This window comes from Bubalus kerabau, chromosome 2 (assembly GCF_029407905.1).
Source record: "Bubalus kerabau isolate K-KA32 ecotype Philippines breed swamp buffalo chromosome 2, PCC_UOA_SB_1v2, whole genome shotgun sequence".
NCBI lineage: Eukaryota > Metazoa > Chordata > Mammalia > Artiodactyla > Bovidae > Bubalus > Bubalus kerabau.
Genome location: NC_073625.1, coordinates 33,548,987 through 33,571,672, shown reverse-complemented (window position 1 = coordinate 33,571,672; position 22,686 = coordinate 33,548,987). Strand labels below are relative to the sequence as shown.

General features: G+C 43.1%; 1 long non-coding RNA gene across 1 annotated transcript; it reads right to left on the bottom strand.

The window, feature by feature from the left end:
* Positions 1–446: 446 nt before the first annotated feature.
* LOC129643210 (uncharacterized) lies at positions 447–22,042 on the bottom strand. The gene is made up of 3 exons (XR_008710152.1): positions 21,959–22,042; positions 4,649–4,807; positions 447–823 (listed from the first exon to the last, which is right to left on the bottom strand). It is a non-coding gene; the product is annotated as an uncharacterized LOC129643210 (long non-coding RNA).
* Positions 22,043–22,686: the final 644 nt, after the last annotated feature.

The window sequence follows — 22,686 nt, the reverse complement described above, 5'->3', positions numbered from 1 at the left end:
TTGAGTTGCAAAACAATGTTAAGGCATGAATCACTTCTGTGATTCACCCCCTTTTTGGTGCTTTAAAGTTAAACAACTAAAGCACTGGATCCAACCAAGCAAGAGGGCTTTTCTTATCAACCTCAGTGAGCAAACTTAGCACAAAGCTTCTCAAGTGTTTTGTTGGCATTCCTAAAAAACTCAGCATGGTTGGTTGATAGACCACCTTGAACTATAAGGGAAAACATATTGTTGCATAATCAAGTCTGGATTCATTTCGTCTTTTGAAACTGCTGGGCTGTCTTCTTTCCCAGGTACTCAGATTAAAAATGAGAAGTAGTAAGGCAGGCTTGATCTTGAGTTATCCACAGTTTTGTGTTTATATGCGGAAGTTTTATTTGGTAAATCACTATGCTAGTGTATTTGTCCAAGTCTTATGAGAACCAGATGCCAAGATCAGCTAACACAGCAGTGACTTGATTAGGGGAGATAGATGTGAGAACGGATGGGGAGAGAGTCGGAGAAGCCGTGAGTTCTCTGACTGTAATGTGAAGTCTGAATCAGAGTGAAGGAGAGAGAGGGGAGAGGGTGTCTGGTCCTGCGGTCTACAGAAGGCTCCTAGTGGCTGCCCGGAGTTCACTGTCAAAGTCCCCCATCACAGGGGGCTGAGCTCCATCCCTAACTCCGGTAGGAAGTGTGGCTTTGGAGCTAACACTGATAGACTTCAGAGCTCGGCACTGGGCCTTGGACACACACAGTCCTTGTAGTTGGAGATCTGAGAGGTGCCTTCTCATGGCCACTGCAACAGAGTTCTGAACTTTCAAGTCTCCATTATTCACACTCACTGTGGAAAATTAGAAAACAAGCAAATGATGCATTTGGCTTACTTCTTCCTCCCCTTTAATTCATTCTCCTTCCATCTTAGCATTATCTTCCCAGAAGCAGAACTGCTCATTGTTGTAATCCCATTGCCTTTAGCAAAAGTAACTCTTTGATGTGACTGTAGTCCTTGATAAGACTCTCCGCAGCCTCCCCACCCCCAGAAAAGTGGTGGCCATGGCTAGTTCCCTGAACAGGCTGCTCTTCCCTCTGCCCATGGCTCCCTTATCACTGAACTTTCAAGGATTAAACAAGCATCACCTCCTCTAAGCAGTCTTCTGTTTTTCCTTCCACTGTTTAATCTGTTTAATCAGACGCCATCCCAAGTATTCTGGTTCCACACTGTTGTTGTTTAATCCCTAAGTTGTGTCCACCTCTTTGTGACCCAAGGACTGTAGCCCGCCAGACTCCTCTGTCCATGGGATTCTCCAGGCAAGAATATTGGAGCGGGTTGCCATTTCATTCTCCAGGGGATCTTCCCGGCCCCATGATCAAACCCGCATTTCCTGCACTGGCAGAAGAATTCTTTACTGCCGAGCCACTGGGAAAGCCCCGAGTGTTCTTGTTTCATGGTGTAGCTGTCTCTAAGATGTGCTTCTCGCCTGAGCCGGTTTCCCCCACCACCAGGAGTGAGCTCCTGAAGAGTAGAGATTTTTATCAGAAACTGCAGTGAGGCTAAATTACTGGTGGTCACTAAATAAAGGGATGACTGTGTGATGGTGAGCTCCTTACCAGCCTCAGAAAACAAGACTTTGTCCAGTGAAACATAGGGGGGATACCTCATTAGTGATGGTGGTAATGATTTCCATTTTGTCTCTGAAACAGATTACTCCGATTATTATAGGTCACAGTAGTGGTGGGCCGTTCCTAAGGAAAAACAATGCTAACGCACCCCTCTATGCTTTTTTCTATGAAGTGCTTTATTGTAACACCTAGGGGCTTCCTAGGTGGCACAGTGATAAAGAATCTATCTGCCAATATTGTAAAGCAATTATTCTCCAGTTTAAAAAAAAAAGAATCCACCTGCCAACATAGGATATGTGGGTTCGAGGAAAAGGCAACCCACTCCAGTATTCTTGCCTGGAGAATTCCATGGACAGAGGAGCCTGGTGGGCGACAGTCCACAGGGTAGCAAAGAGTCAGACACGACTGAGCAGGATCCAAATCCTTGCAATATCCCTTTGATGGCTAAGTCTTTCTTTTCCAAGATGTTGAGTCCTGGCTAAGAGACGTTGAGTCTAAGCTCGTCTCTGCCAAGGATGGTGGTGACTCCCATGATGCTGGGAAGGAGGAGACTGAGTCCTGGACACCTAGATGAGTCCCCAGACCCCACTTCTGCCAATGGCAGAGCCTAAGTGGAATCACAATCTGTCCATCCCTAGTGTCTTCCTACTCTGTTTTTCAAGTCATAATTTCTACATGCCCTGGATGTTCCACACTGTGTGAAAACACAGCTCTGTTTAGAGGATGCCCACAAAAAGTCTGTGCTGTATTTATCAAGATTATTACCTATCAGGGGATTTTCAAATACTTAAAAAAAAATAGAGCATTTAGTTTTTATTTATTTAATCAGTGTGGTAATTTGATAAGTGTATTTTATGTAACTGCTGTATTCAGTTGTCTGGGGTTCCTGCCGTGTGTGCATGCTAAGTAGCTTCAGTTGTGTCTGAGTCTTTTTCTGACTCGACAGCCCTATGCATTGTAGCCCGCCAGGCTCCTCTGTCCATGGGATTCTCCAGGCAAGAATACTGGAGCCAGTTGCCATTTCCTTCCCCAGAGGATCTTCCCGACCCAGGGATTGGACCTGTGTCTCTCACATTTCCTGTTTCGGCAGGCAGGATCTTTACCACTAGCGCCACCTGGGAAGCCCCTGCTGCTGCTGCTGCTAAGTCGCTTCAGTCGTGTCAGATTCTGTGCGACCCCATAGACGGCAGCCCACCAGGCTCCTCTGTCCCTGGGATTCTCCAGGCAAGAATACTGCAGCGGGCTGCCATTTCCTCTCCAATGCATGAAAGTGAAAAGTGAAAGGGAAGTCGCTCAGTCGTGTCCTACTCTTAGCGACCCCATGGACTGCAGCCTACCAGGCTCCTCTGTCCATGGGATTTTCCAGGCAAGAGTACTGGAGTGGGGTGCCATTGCCTTCTCCTGGGAAGCCCCTACTCCTAGCCAAATAAAATAAACTAGATTATAGCCAGTTATATTCTTTTGTGTTTAAAAAAAATCTATATTTGATTCTTTGGAACACTACTACATGGATAATTGTAGCATGAATGTATTCAAGAGTCAAAGAGTTATCTTTGGAGGGAAATTAATGATAGGACATGTTTTGGTTTTTTTTTGAGCAAATTTAATTTATTCATTGTGTTACTTTCTTGCTTAACAAGGATGATTTAAAGTCAATACTAGTTTCATTTTAAAACCTGTGAACTTGCAAATCTTCTAATTTAATTATGAAATTGAAAGAGATGTCAAATCATTTTGAGTTTACATTTGTATAAAGTAAATAAGGTGCACATGGCTTGGGTAATGAATGGTGTATCTCTCAAGTATTTCCAATTAACTTCATTCCAACATTTTAATTCTTTATTCTCAAATTGTGCCATCATTAATATCATATTTCCAGGATAATCGTATTTGTTAGAGCATGTATATTTTCTCCACCCCTGCTCCTAAAGCCAGGAGAGCCAGGCTGTTTTGCTGTAAACTTTTATTGGCAGGAGTTCATAATTCAGCTATAAAATTTCATGCTGGGCTACAATTCAGTACATAAGCCCTATGTCTTGAAGAGCTTCTGTTACTACAAAAATAATTGTAAAATTCCAGTTTTTTTCTTTTTTAGGTAGGCCAGAAAAATGGTACAGTAAGGAAATATTATCCTTTCAAAATTGTGCTTTCTTTGCTGGATAAAATGATCTACAAGGTACTTGGCTGTCACCCCTCACCCATCAAATAATGATTAGATGAGCACAACAGAAAATTTATACTTACAACAGGTGCAACTTGCTCCATGGTACTCAGAGTGCAAGACATGTCACCTTTATTTTTCTAAGTCAGATTAAATCTACTGTGAGGCTACTGTCATTGAGGTTGACAAGAAGCCCAATATTGGTCAATTTGGGGTGCCCTCTCCTGCCCTTTGTGTTAGCACTCTGGGGCTTGCACAGTCCAGAAGAGGAGCAAAAGGCACAGACTAGGTACATGAGAGCCTTTTGATATTTGCCCAGGAAGCTGGTTTTATTAGCAGAATTGCACCACCCATGCTGAGATCAGCGATGAGAATTTGGACAAGACTCCCAAGTTCACAGTATAGTCAGTCCTCCCTTGATATCCTCATGAGACTGGCTTCAGGGCCCCCGTGGATAGAAAAATCCTCAGATGGTTAGCAAAATCCTCAGATGGTCAAGTCCCTCATATAAAAAGTTGCGGTGTTTTCACATAACCTGTGTACATCCTCCCATATAAATTCAGTCATCTCTAGTTTACTTATACTATATAATACAGTGTCAATCCTTGTAAATACAATGTAAGTGCTATGTATTAATAAATAGTTGCTGGGGAGTGGCAAGTTCAGAGTTTCCATTTTGGAACCTTCTAGAATTAAAAAAAATAAAAATTTTTGATCCACCCTTGGTTGGAACCTGCAGATACACAACAGGGGACGTACCATGTTGACTATACTTGCAGGGTCAACCCCACCTGTGGTCTTGGTGTCAGAAGTGTAGGTTCAAGAACAGGAGCGGTTCTCTGACCCTCAAGGACCCGAACACACCTTCACCCACGTCTCACTCACTTCTTCACTCCTGCCATCCAGTTTCTCCTTTACCCGGTTTCCAGTCTGTTAGGGATCAGTGATACCTCAATAGATGTGTATTTTTGGAATCCACACATTCACTGTAGAATTCTCCTCTGACTCTGAACCACAAAACCAGCGTATATTTTTACTTTGTCACTGTATTGGATAAGAAGAGGGAATGAAATATAAGGGTGAAAGAGGATGCTTTCCTATGTATTCTACTGCAGAAAAACAAGCAATAACAAAACCAACTATATGTTTGTTTTTTGCAAAATCACCCCACCGTATAGTAAGCTTTTTTTTTTTTTTTATTTTATTTTTAAACTTTACATAACTGTATTAGTTTTGCCAAATATCAAAATGAATCCGCCACAGGTATACATGTGTTCCCCATCCTGAACCCTCTTCCCTCCTCCCTCCCCATTCCATCCCTCTGGGTCGTCCCAGTGCACCAGCCCCAAGCATCCAGTATCGTGCATCGAACCTGGACTGGCAACTCATTTCATACATGATATTTTACATGTTTCAATGCCATTCTCCCAAATCTTCCCACCCTCTCCCTCTCCCACAGAGTCCATAAGACTGTTCTATACATCAGTGTCTCTTTTGCTGTCTCGTACACAGGGTTATTGTTACCATCTTTCTAAATTCCATATATATGCGTTAGTATACTGTATTGGTGTTTTTCTTTCTGGCTTACTTCACTCTGTATTATTCAAAGATTCTCAGCACTGAGTGAAGGGCTCCTAAGATGTGGATTGTGGTTTTAAATTTGCAACTAATCAGCCTTCCTCTTTGAGTGTGTGACTGAAACCCCAATCCCATTTATTCACATATAATATGAGAGATATGAATTAGTATTCTACAAAATTTCTTCCTGACTTAAAATTCTCATAATTTATAAAAGTATTAAAATATAGCCTAATTATTTCTGAATTGTTTTATATATTGTGTTATTTCACAGCTAGAGATTTTTGATCACCATACAAAAATTAGAATGTGTGTAATCCATAGTATTTGTTATCTTTATGATAATCATGGGGACATTCCTCATGACAAAACTAAATCAACCAAGTGATACAACGATAATGGGATTTTGTAAGATCTTTGGAGATATTAGTAATTGATAGGATATATTATTGTTTTGAAGACAGACCTTTTGTTTTAATAAAATTGCATTGTTCGGGTTACTGCATTGCCATGTCAAAAATATATGAGCCCCTCTGAGAAACATATGAATGTCAACGATGACTTTTTTCTGAAGCTTTTTCTTCTAACTTCACAGTCTTCCATTGATCTGTATGTCTATGACAGCGTGTGTTAATTTAGCAAGTCCTTGTCTCTTTAGATTCAGTGCACCGATCTGCAAGTGAAACCATGTGTACCAAGGCCAGGTACACGTCCATGATTTGGAGTTTAAAGCTGTAGATACTTTCTCCTATCTAATTACCCAGGGCACCTTCCAAAAATATCGACTTCAAAAAACAGAAGAAAAAGAAGAATCTAGAAGTCTGAGCTACCCCTCAAAAACTGAGACCAGATATGGCAGATATTAATTAACTTTAATTTATCAGACTCAATCTTCCAACTTCTAGCCCAAGCTTAGTGATGAATGATGTCAGGCCACTCCAAGCAGAACCGGAAGCAGAGCTGCTATTAACAGACCCCTCCTAACACATCTTTAAACAGCGAAAGTGCTGAAATGGGGTTTCAAGTGGATGGATGTCAGTCCGAGAGGCAGGAGTAAGTTATAAATAGTAGATGATCTTGATTGGTCCCTTCATTCCGTTCTTCACTATAACTGTTTGTCTCTCTCCATGTAACATTTCAATCTTCTCTCTATAAATATGCTTGTCTAGTAGGTACCCAAGACTAGGGATGCTGTGGACAATCACAGATGTCTTTTGTTGGTCCCTCCACATCTTACCACCCCCTTCCTTCCCCTTCCTTGTATCTCCCTGAAACAAACTTGATGTGTTCCCTTGCTCTGTGGTTTACACTGGGCTTAGCCAATGAGGCACACATATAGGAGATGAGAAAGTGCAAGCCCTCTCTAGAGGTCACACCTGTGTCACCTTGCCCTCCTGAGAGCCCACTGCCTTTTTGTGCCTTTAGAAATAGGGTGTGTGCATGCTAAGTCACTTCAGACATGTCCAACTCTTTGAGGCCCCATGGACTGAAGCCTGTCAGGCTCCTCTGTCCATCGGTTTCTCATGGCAAGAATACTGGAGTGGGTTGCCATTTCCTTCTTCATCAGAACTAGGGTAGTAGAGGCATCTGTTCCTATTATGAGAATTCTACAGCAGCATTTGTGGATTCCCTATATCCTACCCACCCTTTTGTCAATGGCTTTTCAAATACACTGTCCTCAAATCATCCAGTTTCAGCTCTCATCTGTTGCTGTAGGACCTTGACGGACATAGGACTAAGGGAAGCTTTCTAGAGAAACTAACTAATAAACTCTGTCTTGGAGGAGCTTGGAATTCCTGGGAGGAGAATAGTTTGGAACAGGAGGGAACAAAGGGGAAACAACATTTCAGTGAGAAGGAGCAAGATGTGCAAAAATGGCAAATGCTATATCATTAGCAACTGACAAATGGGATTGACTTTTAAGTGTATGTGGTTTGTCTTGCAAAACATCTCTGCCTATTAGCAAGTCCTTGGGCAGTGATCATTTCAAGCTATCATCCTGCATGTGTGCTCAGTCGTACCTGACTCTTTGGACCCCGTGGATTGTAGCCCACCAGGTTTGTCTGTCCATGGGATTTCCCAGGCAAGAATACGAGAGTGGGTAGCCATTCCCTTCTCCAGGGGATCTTCTCAAACCAGGGATCAACCCCCCAGCTCCTGCATTGGTAGGCGGGTTCTTTACCACTGAGCCACGAGGGAAGCCTGTCTATAGAGAGCCACCTTGAGCTTATAAAGGGCTCAAGATAAAGAAATTTGGGGATCTTTAAAAAGATACCTACTTTCCCCCCTCACCCAAGAGGCATCTTCCTTGAAGAGATCATAGAGAATTGGGATAGGCTGTGAAGACTGTCGTTTCTGTACTTTTGAAGAATGTTCTTAAAAGGCTGGGATATTACCCAGACACCTAAGAAAAATTAGCACAGCCGCTTAGAAGGTAGGAGACCGTTGACCTCAGTAACTTTCCCGAGGATTTTGTGAAGTTACGTTGTGCAACTAACAGCTTTACCACCAGGTGGCGCTCATGCAGTAACTTTGGAGCACCGAGCGGTGGCTGTTAAAGCGGAACTGGAAAATGTTACTGTCTAACAGATGTTCTTGTCTTTGATGCTCTATCTAAGTTAAAGTAGGAATGATGAGGTCGGAAAGGCTAATAAATTTATTATGTGGTGGAAAAGTTATTTCTCATGGCCCATGAGACAGAAAAGCCGTTATTTTTAAAGCATAACTCGAGCTGTGCTTTGTTCATGGTGGCACCAAATTCTCCTAATCCTCCTCATACCTTTGTTATTCTTCGTGTGATATGTGTCCTTGGTTATGAGTAAAGAGGAGGAGATTATAGTAGTTGCTCTAAGCTGACTTTTTAAGAGTTCCGTACATTTAAATAAATCTGTAACAGGAAACAAAAAAGGGCTTTGGATACTGATCATTCAACAGTGAATAAAAAATGTAGACAGCGCATTAATGCAAAGAGGCAAATGATGCACGAGTGGCATCGCCTGTAAACAAAGCCGACAGTTTGACGAAAGTGTTTCTTCCCCCACTTTGATCAAATACACTAGAGCATCTTTGCATCTAGTTTGTCAAAGCACTGAATCTGTTTTCCATCTCTCTTTATCCCTGTCCTCTCCCAATCCCCATCTTTCTTTTATCCAGGTCTCCTCCCTGGGATGAAATAGTTCGTTAGCAGACTGAACTTGATGGTACCCAGACAATGAGAAATGAGACAGATATATGTCTTGAGCTCTGGTTCCTTTCTCCCATCTTCATCTGCCCTAGTAGACTTTCTGCAGTCTCTCCTGGTCAGGTTTTGTTGCAGTTGGGAAAGAGAGAGAGTGTCAGAGAGAGAGTGGGCCGGCTGACTGCCGAGCCATGTCCCCCTCCGCCAGACTGACAATCAGGGTGTAGGGCAGGCCCTCAGCACTGCACACCCTGGAACTTGGATTCTCATCCAGGACCAGAAGGCAGGGCTGTGAATTTGGGGAACTGTAAGGACAAAAAGGAGGCAAAGAAAGGAGGAAAGGGAGTGACTAGTTGATGCTAGAGGATCCACATATATGACCTCAGGAAACACTCATTAACCCAAGAGATGAAGTTTATCATGCCCATTTTACAGATGAAATAAATGGAAGGAGGGGGAACTCAAGGGTTTTCACACAAGATCTTCAACTACATGAGAATGAAAGAGACAAAATGTATATGCTCATTAAAATTGCAGACGTTTAATATAGAAAGAGAGAGAGGTACTAGATCAAATAAAATTGAACTCAACTTTCCAAAACTTTACCCTTGATGGTATAGCAGTATTAAGAAAATGGAGTTTGCAACACAACTGTATTTTGTTTAAGCTAAGATTTGCCGTGAAGAGGGGTGTTCTTCCAGATTTTGGATTAGCCCAGTGACCTGCATGTGCTCACAATCACAATCACACTAATAACGTCTGCTGGACAAGGGTGCCTCCTTGGCAGAACCCTAGGCTCTCCCACAGGGCCCTGTGCTTGGTTAGAAGGATCCCATGCTTGGGCTTGGCCCTTGCTCTGCTGCCGTAATCTTGAAATTCTTTATAGTTTCTGAACCAGGGTCCTCTGTCCTTTCATTTTGTTCTGGGCACTGGAAAATTCTGTAGCCAGACCTCCTTTGAGTCAAAGGATGCTTCTTTTTTTGATCATTGCCATATAAACACCAGGCTTTCTGGTGACTCAGATAGTAAAGGATCCGCCTGCAGTGAGACCCAGGTTGGACCCCTGAGTCATGAAGACCCCCTGGAGAAGGGACTGGCTACCCACCCCAGTATTCTTGCCTGGAGAATCTCATGGACAGAAGAGCCTGGGGGAGGGGGAGCTATAGTCCATGGGGTCACAAAGAGTTGAACAGGATTAAGCGACTAATATTTTCACTTTCATATAAACAGAGTCACTGTTCCTCCTTGGTCCAGTTTGTAACCTTTCAGATCATTCAGTCAACAAGTTATTCCTCACATTAACTGGCTGAAATGCAACGGTTGGATTGTTGCTTTACATAGCCAATTCCTTTTTTTTTCAATTGATAAGTGTACACTGAGCACCCATTCTATGTGAGTCCCCTGCCAAGCCTTAGGAGACTTCCCACTTCCTTCTAGCAGCACGTTCTTCAGCATCTCATAAAGAAGGGAAGCTTCCATAGCTTCCGACTCTAAGCCATTCAGCGTTTCTACTCATTTCCCCTCTCAGAGAATGACCTTTCTTGATCTTGCTCTCCATCACTTAGGACATCTTCTTCATCCCCCTTTCATTCCCCTACAGTCACGATCAGTGGCAGCTACCGCAGTGCCTGCCTACTGAGAAATGAACCCCCATGGAAATCACCAGCCTTGCCCAAGGCTAAAGGAGTTCTTCTGGCAGGTCCTGGTGGATTTGTAAAATATTAAATATGCTCCATATTTTTTATACATTAAAAAATCAAACCTGAGAAATTAAGGAATCTCTTTATGTATTAAGTGTCTGTTTCTACATGATATTACACTCGGCGCTCTGCGGAGGGCTTTAACTGAAGTCTTACGTCTAAAGAATCTGTCAATAGATGAGACTAAAGATACCTGAATTTAAAGGCAACATATACAAGGGTAAAAAAAAGGAAGGCTGTAGAACAATGCAAAACAGAGTACATGCTTAGCGTCCACTTGAAAAATAAGTAAACGCATGGAGCAGGAAGGAGTGAGGGAGACTTAAGTGGCTAATGCTCACACCGGATGGTACAGAGAGAAGCTATTAGACCTTCTCCAAATAGTTCTGGAAGACTGTGAAGAGGAGGTGGGACTGCATGAGCTATTTGCATGATGGAAGAGAGATAACTTGGCAGACAGAATGGGAGGGCATTCCAAGAATATGGCGCAGCTTGGAAACGGCTTGTGTGGAATGACTGGGTGATGGAGATATTAAGCCAATTGGCTTGAATTGAGTGAGAGCTCCTTCCAAGGAAGGCTTTCAAATTTGATTCAAAACAAAATAATGACTTTCTGTAGCATTATTGTGGCAACTAACAATAATTTTTTTTAAATCAAATGCACACTATATGAATCAAGATGCAGGTTATAGAATTTCTGGAAGAGGAAGTCTACTGGGCAATCACAGGGGATCAAGATGTGAGAGGGAGCAGCATCAGCTCCCTTCAGGAATAAACACAGATAACTCGGTCATGCACCCCTAGAATAAGAGCAAGGGAATAGCAGGGGTGGCTAGAGGAGGATGGGAAGGAGTTTGTCTTTGTTTCATTGTTGCTTCTGAAGGAGACAGAGACCCCAGCCTCAGCGTGTCTACTGTCTTTGGCATTATGATCATGAGCTCTCAGGTTTAAAAAAAATACATATATATATATATATATATATATATATATATATATATATGTTTATTTGCCTGTCCCAGGTCTTGGCTATGGCACAGAGGCTCTTCAGTCTTCTTTGCAGCATGCAAACTCTCAGCTGTGGCATGTGGGATCTTTGATCTTGACTGAGACATATGAACTCTCAGTTGCAACATGTGGGGTCTAGTTACCTGACCAGGGATTGTCTCTGGGCTCCCCTATTGGGAGTGTGGAGTGTGAGCCACTGGACCACTGGGGAAGTCTTGAGCTTTCAAGTTCTGAATGAAGCTCAGTGACCTGGGCCTTTGGGTGGGAGAACCACTGCCTAGATCTACTCCATGAATGACTTCAAAAGTAAAAATTCATTCATCCATTGTCACAGACTTTAAAATTTTAAGACAATTTACAGCTTTTAAGGAATAACCCTAAGTAAACCCAAATGTTGGTCACTCAGTCATGTCTGACACTTTGCAAACCAATGGACTGTATCCCTCCAGGCTCCTCTGTCCATAGGATTCTCCAGGCAAGAATACTGGAGTGGGTTGCCATGCCCTTCTCCTGGGGATCTTCCTGACCCAGGGATCAAACCCAGGTCTTCTGCCTTGCAGTAAGATTCCTTATTGTCTGAGCCATCAGGGACTGATAGGTTAAATAAGTAGAGAAGTCATGCCTGTGTGAAAAATTAAATAAGAAACAAAATTACATAATTATCTTAAAGAGATACTTAACTGCCAAATGATTGACTCTGACAAGAAGTGTAGAGAAAAGCCATATACTCTAGGGTGGAAAAACTAAGATCTTTAGAAGAGGTTAACGTGCTGCTGCTGCTAAGTCACTTCAGTCGTGTCCGACTCTGTGCGACCCCATAGACGGCAGCCCACCAGGCTCCCCCATCCCTGGGATTCTCCAGGCAAGAACACTGGAGTGGGTTGCCATTTCCTTCTCCAATGCATGAGAGTGAAAAGTCTTAAAAGAGGTTAATGTGCAGGATATATCTTAAAGAATGAGTAGAATTTAAATACTTCAGAGGGTAATGATTGATGGAAAGATACCCAACCTCAGAGGAAAAACATGGAGGCCAGAAAAGGTCACGTGCTTTGTGACGGAAGATGCTGTCCAGAAGAGGAGGCTTCCAGAGGACATCAGACGAGGGTGGACAACAGGGGCGACCTCACTGGCAATGGGAACTGGAACTCACTTTCTCTCTTGTAAGAGACCCTAGATGCTGGGAAAGATTGAAGACAGGCAGAGAAGGGGACGACAGAGGATGAGATGGTGGGGTGGCATCACCGACTCCATGGACGTGAGCTTGAGCAAGCTCCGGGAGATGGGGAAGGACAGGGAAGCCTGGCCTTCCTGCAGTTTACACAGTCACAAAGAGTCGGACACGAATGAGTGACTGGACAAAAAAAAAAAACACGAGATGAAATAATCAGCGAGCACTACTTTTTGTCCAAGCTCAGGAAAGAGAGTTCATATTTTGAAGATTTTTGACAAGCGTTTCTTCACCTGCCGATACAGTGTTGAGTTGCCAGCGCGTGGCAGAGGTAAATCACCCGCCCTCTACGATGATTCCGAGAGCACCATCTGAAGAGCCACGGATAATTTGTCTTTGTGAAAGGCCGTGAACATATTCTTGAGCTCCGCGAGTGCTGCCTGAGCGCGCGCCTCGTGGAGGGCGCTGGAGTGCAGCGTTTGGCACGTCCCGCTGCTCCGGCCATCTGCTGCCCCTCCTGACGGGGTCTGGCAGTTCTGCGGATGGCACGGGCAGCGTGGCAAGATATCCATATGTTATTCCCCTTTTCTCCGCTTGAGAAGCAGAACAGCCATCTTCAAGATGCCACCAGGGATTCCAAGTCATGTGACTTCCTTTGTCTCCCTGAGACCAAAGATGCTAGGATTTCTTTGAAAAGCTCAGAAACAACAGCCCGTCAGTGTGAACAAAAGGCTTCTTGGGTGTTATCCGGTGAAGAGTCGCTCTCAGAATAATGGAGATGGGGAAGTGGAGTTGGGGGCAAACCTCCCATTCCAAAAAAATAAACACAAAACAATCCTCGTGACAATGAGTATTCGTGAGGGACTTTGGAGGAGTCATTTCTAACACAGAAATATTCATGTGAAATTATAATCAGCATCTCATTACTGTACTTGTTCACAAAATTGCATAATCCATAGCCATTCAAAGTGTGGTCCATGTGTTGATAGCATCTGCATTGCCTGGGAGGTTATTAGACATGCAAGATGACCTACTGAGTCCTAAGACTCAGCACTTAGGATCTATTGAGTCCTAAGACTAGTGGATCCCACGTGGTTCCTATCTGCTCTGAAGTTGAGATGAGCTGCTCCAGAAGAGGATGATGAGACAACCTTTGCCTGTGTAGAAATGATGACTCTGGGCAAATAGTCTTGATGCAGTGGATGAATAAAGTAAAGCTCTTCCAACCAGGTCTAAAAATTAATATATAACACTTACAGAGGTTATTTCATCACCAACTTTATAGTTCTAATACATCTGTGTTAATAGCAACCGAACCCATGAGATTTGCTGTCAGGACCAGCACATATCGTACTGAAACCATGCCTGTTTTATGTCATCACGTTCAGTTCCTCCTCAGAAAGGGAGCACAGGAGAATTTCTGTTCAACATCCCTGCTCCAACCTGAGACCTATGCTGAGAGGACCACTTTTCGGTTCAGGGCACTTAAATCTCTGCTTATAGGCTTGTCCAAAGGAGAGACTGTGAGTCTGAAGATGGACTTGCTAACCGTATTAGAACCCACTTAGCTCCATGGCCCAGTCCTCTAATCTGGGTGTCAGATGTGGGCTTGGTGCCCTCCACACTGGTGGCTACCCTTCCTTCCTCCACTGACTGATTCTGCGTGCGCACCGTGTTGATGAGGGCTTGAAACACCCCTTGGCAGGGAAAAGTCTCTTCTAGCTCAGAGTCTGAATTGAAAATGAATTCCCTGTTTGCATAGCACCATGGAACTTCACATAATATCATTTACTGTCCCAAGGCAGCAGGCATTCTGAACAGTTCTTCTTAAACACTCTGCCCAGTATTGTATAGGCTGCAGCTGCTCATACGGAAAGAAAAAGGATGGTTTTCAACTTGAGCCAGAACAATAATGCCGCCTAGGCCTCTGAAACATACACCTAAAATTCAGCACCGAAGACAGAAAAATGACTAACAAGAACCATATTCTTAAATCATTAAAAAAAATGCACGTGTTTAGCCAAGGAAATAAAAGTCTTATGAAAAATTAATTCTATCTCTTATGGGGTGATTAAAAATGGAGATAACAAATTGTCAGTTAATGAGGCACGCAGACTGGAGAGGTGATATGGAAAATAGAAAGTGGATTATTTGGAGTACTGTTTTTAATTGAAAATATATAGGACAATTTTTAGCCTCAGTCATTTCATACTAAAATTGTTGCTTTAAAAAAATGTTTGGTTCCTTCAAGCCAAGCATGCATGAAGGTCCTGGGAGCTGCCCAGAATTAAGACCCAAAGGATCTCTCATTCTGAGAGCCTAAGGTTCTACTAGATGATCTTCAGGTAGAAACATAACAACTGACTTCTTTTAAATCATCTAGTTAATTCAAAGTGTTTTGAAGCAGCTTCCACACGACTGTAAAGTTGGGGGTGCAGTTTGCACTCATTTCTTCCCTCTGCTGGTATCTATGGGGCTCATACTCTCCATCACATAGTGTTTTGGGACCCTGATGGAATAATCACAAAGCAAGACACACACATGTCCCTCCCCTTGTGGAGCTTACATTTTAATAGAAGAAATGTGCAAATAAACGGCCCAAATGCTCATGTCTTACAATTCTGACAGAGATAATTGGCAAAAGAAAAATTAGCATCCCAGAAAAATATGTTAACATCTGGAGAATAATGAAATTATGAGCAACAAGCTCAGGGAAATCATGCCAAATTCAAATGCTGACTGCTTTTGGTAGGCTTCCAGAATTCACTATTAAAATAATGTATTAGCCTTAAACCCAGTATGTCTTCAGTGATGGCTGTGGAGGGGGTGATGCCATGCTCCATTCAATGGGGGGTGGACAGATGCCAGAGTATTTCATGGGAACCTAATTGTTCTCCCCTGCCAGGAAGTTGCTACAGCATGACAAAATTCCAAGGATCACAGCGCCTGGAGACAAGAGTTCCTATGACAAACTCGAACAGCTTTCGGGTTATATTATAGATCACCCCAAATATGCTGCAGTCGTTAATGCCTCTGACAGGACACAGATCCCTCAGATTCACCACTGATACACTGTGTCGCTGTGGGCAGATTATTAATACCTTCAAACCTCAGTTATCTCATTTGAAAAAAATGACCATTATAATTTATCAGCACAAGATGGATAGAGGATAAATGAGATTTTGCATATATAGGCATATATATTCTGCTCTATAATATATATTGATGTGTAAAATATATATCCTTTGTATACAATGCCTTCAGTTCAGTTCAGTTCAGTCACTCAGTCATGTCTGACTCTTTGCGACCCCATGAATCGCATGCAGCACGCCAGGCCTCCCTGTCCAGCACTAACTCCCTGAGTTCACTCAGACTCAGGTCCATCGAGTCAGTGATGCCATCCAGCCATCTCATCCTCTGTCATCCCCTTCTCCTCCTGCCCCCAATTCCTCCCAGCATCAGAGTCTTTTCCAATGAGTCAACACTTCGCATGAGGTGGCCAAAGTACTGGAGTTCCAGCTTTAGCATCGTTCCCTCCAAAGAAATCCCAGGACTGATCTCCTTCAGAATAGACTGGTTGGATCTCCTTGCAGTCCAAGGGACTCTGAAGAGTCTTTTCCAACACCACAGTTCAAAAGCATCAATTCTTCAGCACTCAGCTTTCTTCACAGTCCAGCTCTCACATCCAACAATGCCTGCTGCTGCTGCTAAGTCGCTTCAGTCGTGGCCGACTCTGTGCGACCCCATAGATGGCAGCCCAACTGGCTCTCCCATCCCTGGGATTCTCCAGGCAAGAACACTGGAGTGGGTTGCCATTTCCTTCTCCAATGCATGAAAGTGAAAAGTGAAAGTGAAGTCGCTGAGTCGTGTCCAACTCTAGTGACCCCATGGACTGCAGCCTACCAGGCTCCTCCGTCCATGGGATTTTCCAGGCAAGAGTACTGGAGTGGGGTGCCATTGCCTTCTCCTCCAACAATGCGTAGTACAAGTTATTATGCAACAAATGTACCTTCATTGAATACCTTGCCTCAACAATACAATAAGATGCATAAAGTTAAAATATATTTCACAAGTAAACTAAAATGTTTATATTGTACCTTTAGATGCACTTGTGCACAGTAGACAAACCTCCCACCCATGAGCTATATGTCTTGTGCGTGTTTGGAATTTTGCTCATGAACTGATGAACACTTATTTCAAGTATCACTGGCTGCCTCCTGCCAGCCACCAGTCCCATTCCACCAGCTCATCCATACTCACTTAGATGGCAGTGCGTGTAACTTGACTATTTAGTTCTGTGTGCTCCTTATTAAGAAGTCGGAATGGAATGCTGAAATAAGCAGAGGTGGACACTAGCAATGGGAGTAGCTCTTTTCATAAACATAATGTAAAGGAAACAAAGACAGATGTTTGGTGTACTGATGGGAGTGCATTCTTAGACCATATCGGACCTAATGTGGGAAACACTGAACAGAGCTGGGGAGAGATGGGGAAAGAACAACATTGGAAAGGATACACAAAGTACTGTATTGAAATTATATCTAAAGGTGAAATCAAATCAGGAAATACATGTGTGAGGTGTATATGTATATCTAACTTTACAGAGAAAGAAGTTTTTTTCTGGCTTATGGATCTGTTGACATTGCTTTGTTGTTTGTTTTTCACATGTATTTTCTAGAAAGCGTCTCATGCAGAAGTAGGGAGTTGTCTCTATTGCTTTTTTTTCACCCCTGTTTATTTCCATCCCCCTAAACAAAGGTGTGAGAAAGTAGCAGGTTTCTCTGATTTCAGTAGCCCTCCCCTCTGAGCAGCCTGGCCGGGGGACTGCAAATATTTATTGAGTATCTACTGTGTTCCCGGACTCCTGCTTCCAAGGACAGGTTCCCCACCAGAATGAGCGGAAAGATCTGGAATACATTCAAACAGTCTGAGAAAAGGATGAGAGAGGAGGCCTCTGAACCTCCACATTTGGTGGGAAGACTTCTTCCTTTACAAACACTTCCGCCTAAATCTCTCTCAAACATGGCGGAGCTCAGGCTCCGTGGCAGTTTGCGTGGAGGGATCAAGGCTTTGCTTCCCAAGGGGGAGCCGGCGCCTCTGTGACTCTGTCACAGATGGCAAACCTTGGATGGCAGAAGAGGCCAGCAGCTACCCGAGGCTCACAGACTGTTCCTAGCTGCCGAGCTTGAAACCCTCAAGCTCCGAAGCCCTCCCCTGTGACTAGCCACTCCTCTCCAGGCCGGAGCTAAATTACACATCTCCCTCTACTCGATCCTCCATTCTTTATCTCTCTAAGTTTTGCCCACTCTTAGAAGTTCTCCTTGGGCACTTTTGTATATGCTCTTTGAACTGCACTAGATGATTTCTTGATGATCCCTCAGATGCAATAGGCTAAGACCGAAATCTTTATTGCTGTAACTGAAATTGTGGATCGCTGCAGCTAGATGAGTCTGGAACGTGTGATGAGAAACCAATGTGAAGGGTCAGAGTGAAAACGAGAGAATGAGTGGCACAAAGCCTAAGTGCAGCCCGGGCTGAGCAGAAACTAGCTCTGACCCCAAATTCACTGTTTAGAAGGTCCTGTCTGTTGCCTCAGTAATGTTATTCAGTTGCTGTGTCGTGTCCAACTCTGCAACCCCGTGGACTGCAGCACGCCAGGCCTCCCTGTCCTTCACCATCTTACGCAGCTTACTCAAACTCATGTCTATTGAGTCGGTGATGCCATCCAACCATCTCATCCTCTGTCGTCCCCTTCTCCTTCTGGCCTCAATCTTTCCCAGCATCAGGGTCTTTTCCAGTGAGTCAGCTCTTCACATCCGGTGGCAAAAGCATTAGACCTTCAGCTTCATTATCAGTCCTTCCAATGAATATTCAGGATTGATTTCCTTTAGAATAGACTGGTTGGATCTCCTTACTGTCCAAGGGACTTGCAAGAGTCTTCTCCAGCACCACAATTTGAAGGCATCAATTCTTCGGCACTCAATCTTTTTTACGGTCCAGTAATGACACCACCAAAATCTCCACATGCCTGAGCTTGAGAATCCCCTCCTCATCTCACACTGTGCAGACCCAGGATGTTAACAGCACCTGTCACACAAACCTCCAGAACATTCTGCCCAGCTGGCACTTTTTCAGTTGCCACCACCTTAGCCCACACTTTCTTTATCTCTATTATCTCTGTGTTAATCTAGGTGTCATCATTCTAGCAAGTTTTTCACTTCCCGCCAGTATTTTTCTTCTTCTTCTTCTTCTTCTTCATGCAGTTCACTTGAACTGAAGCACTGGTTCTGTCAGGCTATTTACCTGTCAATATTTTGTTCAAAGTTCTGGGCCTGGTTAGCCTTGCCTCCTCAGAGAAGCCTCCATCAACCACCCTAGTGCACCATGTCAGAAGTTGTTTGCCCCAATATCCCTTTCAGTCCCTACACTCTCCCTTTTCTGTTGACAACAAAAAACATCAGATTTTGATTCCACCACTTCACTGAACCCCTCTGGACAAAATCTAGACACCTTTTGCTAAGCTGATTGTGCATCTCAAGGTTCTCATCTTAGGCCATCAGTGATGTTTGACACAGGTGTTCCATTCCTCCTTTTCTTCATTTTTTCCACTGGGTACTCAGCACACCACTCATTCTTGGTTTTCTTCCTACTCTTAGCCCCTTATCTCAGTTTACTTTGTTAGCTCCTCCTCATCACCCTGCTGGCTACACTGTGGGGTATCCCAGAGCATCATCCTTAGATATCTTCTCTAGCCAGAGGCTTTCTAGGTGGTGGTATCCAGTCTCATGGCTTTCAATTACCTTTAAACTTGGTGACTCCTAACTTTCTATCTGTGGGCTAAACCCTCCCCTGAGCCCTGCATTCATATACCCAGTGGTCTGCCTGACATATCCAGTGGACAGCTCCAGCCATCTGGGACCCTTCTCACTCACATCTCAAATGCACACCACCCACCCACCCTGTTGAATCTACCTTCAAAATGAATTCCCTGTCGTTCCATGTCCAGTCATGGCCATCTTTCCCTCTCTCACTGAGGCTCCTGTCAGCTTTTGTTGGGTTGCAGTAGCCTTTTAATTACACCATCTGCTTTTTCTTTTGCATTTCTGTAACCTCATCCACAACAGAGAGTTCAGTTCAGTTCAGTTCAGTCACTCAGTTGTGTCCGACTCTTTGAGACCCCATGAACTGCAGCACGCCAGGCCTCCCTGTCCATCAACAACTTCCAGAGTTCACCCAAACCCATGTTCATTGAGTCGGTGTTGCCATCCAACCATCTCATCCTCTGTCGTCCCCTTCTCCTCCTGCTCTCAATCTTTCCCAGCATCAGGGTCTTTTCAAATGAGTCAGCTCTTTGCATCAGGTGGCCAAAGTATTGGAGTTTCAGCTTCAACATCAGTCCTTCCAATGAATACCCAGGACTGATCTCCTTTAGGATGGACTGGTTGGATCTCCTTGCAGTCCAAGGGACTCTCAAGAGTCTTCTCCAACACCACAGTTCAAAAGCATCAATTCTTCTGCTCTCAGCTTTCTTCACAGTCCAACTCTCACATCCATACATGACCACTGGAAAAACCATAGCCTTGATTAGACGGACCTTTGTTGACAAAGTAATGTCTCTACTTTTTAATATGCCATCTAGGTTGGTCATAACTTTCCTTCCAAGGAGTAAGCGTCTTTTAATTTCATGGCTGCAATCACCAATTTCAGTGATCTTGGAGCCCAGAAAAATAGTCAGCCATTGTTTCCACTGTTTCCCCATCTATTTGCCATGAAGTGATGGGACTGGATGCCATGATCTTAGTTTTCTGAATGTTGAACTTTAAGCCAACTTTTTCACTCTCCTCTTTCACTTTCTTCAAGAGGCTCTTTAGTTCCTCTTCACTTTCTGCCATCAGAGAGAACTAAAGTCTTTACTGAGATCTCTAAGGCTATGAAAGACCTACCTACCTCTTTTCTCCAATATATATTTCCCTCCATATTCCCTACAACCTTCTCTTTCATTCTCCTTGCTCCTACCTTACTGACATCCTAGAACATCCTTAGAACATGCTAAACACACCCCAGCCTGCGGGCATTGGTTTCCCTCTGCCTAGAGCATCCTTCTCCCAGATCTTTGCCTAATTTACTCTTTTTCTTCAATTATCTTTTCTAATAGTCCCTTTTCCTGAGGCCTTCTCTGAGCACCTGTATAAAATAGAAGCCTTACCCTCTATGCTTCCTTTTTTTCCCCTTTTTCTTTCTGTCTGTCTATCTATCATCTATCTGTTTGTGTGTTGTATTCCTGTGAAGGTGTATGATCCATGATGATGGTTTTTGTATGTTGTGATAAACCCAATATTTAGAACACTGCCTGATGCAAAATAGGTGATCAATAAATACTTATTAAATTAATAATCAGATGATAATTGGAATCCACATCTGTTCGCCACCCTTTCCACGGACACCCACCCCTGGCAGAGTTTCTTCCAAAGCTGTGTGGTCGGGAAGGTGGTTCTGCAGACTGCGTGTCAAAGGGGAGCTGGAGAGAAATGCTTGAATAACTATTCGCACAAAGTGTAACATAGAGTGTTTCTTCTAGTAATAAAGACTGGAAAAGCTGTGAGAAATTAAAGATATCAGATGGTGTGGTAGGAAAGAAAAGAACACTGTGCCAGCAGGCAGAATATCCATATCCGAAATCTGAATCTTATTACCTGTGGAATTCTGAGCAAGCTACTAATCCTATTTGGCCTATATTTCTCATCTGGATGATAACAGTGATGGATTAGCTTGTCTCTTAGATCCTCCTGACACCTGACACCTATGATTTTGTTTAATTCTATAGATGTCTGAGGAAAATAAGAGAGGGAGGGGATGAGGAAGGAAGGAAGGAAGGAAGAAAAGAAGGAAGGAGGTCTGTTGATGAGCCATGTTCCTGCTGAAGGGTAGAAGGAATGAGATAAGTTTGGTATTAAGATAATTACATAGAAGAAATCATTTTGATGTGGCTACATCACACAGGAGCTTGGTTTCATAATTGGGTATCTCGGTATTCTGGAAAGAACACTTGATTTATTAAGTTTGACATTTCTCTGTGTTATCTGTGACCAGTGAGTACACCTTTTGCTTATGACTGGAGATCTTCCTTTCTGGCCATCATAGGTGGAGCTTTGGTCCATTGGAGGCAATATTGAATGCAATTATTAATTTATAGATAATTACTAAAATACGAACTGGTCTGACTTTTGTTGGAACACTTTAACACCTCTCTCCTCTAAGCATTTATTATTTTATGTGAACAATATTCATTTTATATCACTATAGAATGGGATTCTAATTTAATAATTATTTTTAATAATTACACTAAAAACACATAGCCATGCTTTGGAATGTTTTCCAGTATGCTGAAACATTGTAACATGTTAGAGATTGCAAGTCTATTTTTCCTATTATCTGCCTTTGAAATTTCATGTCACAATATGATTTTTCAGTGCTGTGTATGTTTGGCATTTTATTTCATTTCAGTTGAGCTCTTAGGAAGGGTTGTACTCCATCTGTGACCGTAAAAAGTTCATTATTCTACTTACCTAGCCATTCGGTGCATAGTGTTTTCTTAGATGGGTTTCTCCTGAGGTTTTACTGAGGCAGAATACGAATTCATAGCTGAACCTGAAAGGAACATGACATTGTGTTTCTTAAAAGCACAACCACCCATGGTGTCAAGCTAACAGCTCAAAACTATGGTCCAATTAACTGAGGACACTGCCGGGGAGGTCAAAGATCCCATAAAAACTAGTAAAGACACTGGAGTTTAGACAATCAAAAGAATCTGGAGGAATGATCTGGGGTCATAGTGATTACCTCTGGAGCTGAAGGGAACACTCAAGAAAAAGAAGATATAAGCTAAAGTTCAAATTGTCCTTTACAAAGCTTCTCACCCAGTCTAGTTACAAAGCAGAATTTATACTCGGGCAAAATCCAGCACATTTCTTTCTTTATCTTTAGGGGATTTTTTTCCCCCAGAAGCCAGATAAATGGGACTTGCAGATGGTATACCTCTGTTGATTGTTTTATGAAACTGAAAAATAGAGGGTAGCTTTATTTCAGTTGTTTTAAAGTGAACCTGAATGCCACCAGCCACTCTGTTTCAATGAAAGCTGAATCATTTGACACAGTAAAAGTAAAATATAAAGTACATTCAGCAAAAAGGATGTGGATGGAATATGAGACACTTGACGGAAACTCCTATTAATAACTTGAGGCTTAAAATCGCTGAATGGGGAAGATCCATTGCTGCGGTTCACAGAAGGACAGC